Raw genomic sequence first — 227 nt, 5'->3', positions numbered from 1 at the left:
GTAAATGATTTTCATTTTTTACAAATGAAAAACAATCACTTTGTATTGATTTCACTTACCAGCACATTCTCTACAATGGTGACTTAGACAAAAGTATAAGATTCATAGACTTATATTTGTATGACATACAACTAGGACAAACATAGATATGAAATTTGCTGCCTCAGTGTTGCAATTGGAAATATTTATAAGTTATATGAAAGCCTGTTTTGTGCTGAAAGAATAAT

Source organism: Rhinopithecus bieti, unplaced genomic scaffold (genome assembly GCF_001698545.2).
Source record: "Rhinopithecus bieti isolate Rb0 unplaced genomic scaffold, ASM169854v2 scaffold_19603, whole genome shotgun sequence".
Classification (NCBI taxonomy): Eukaryota; Metazoa; Chordata; class Mammalia; order Primates; family Cercopithecidae; genus Rhinopithecus; species Rhinopithecus bieti.
This window is presented reverse-complemented; position numbering follows the sequence as displayed.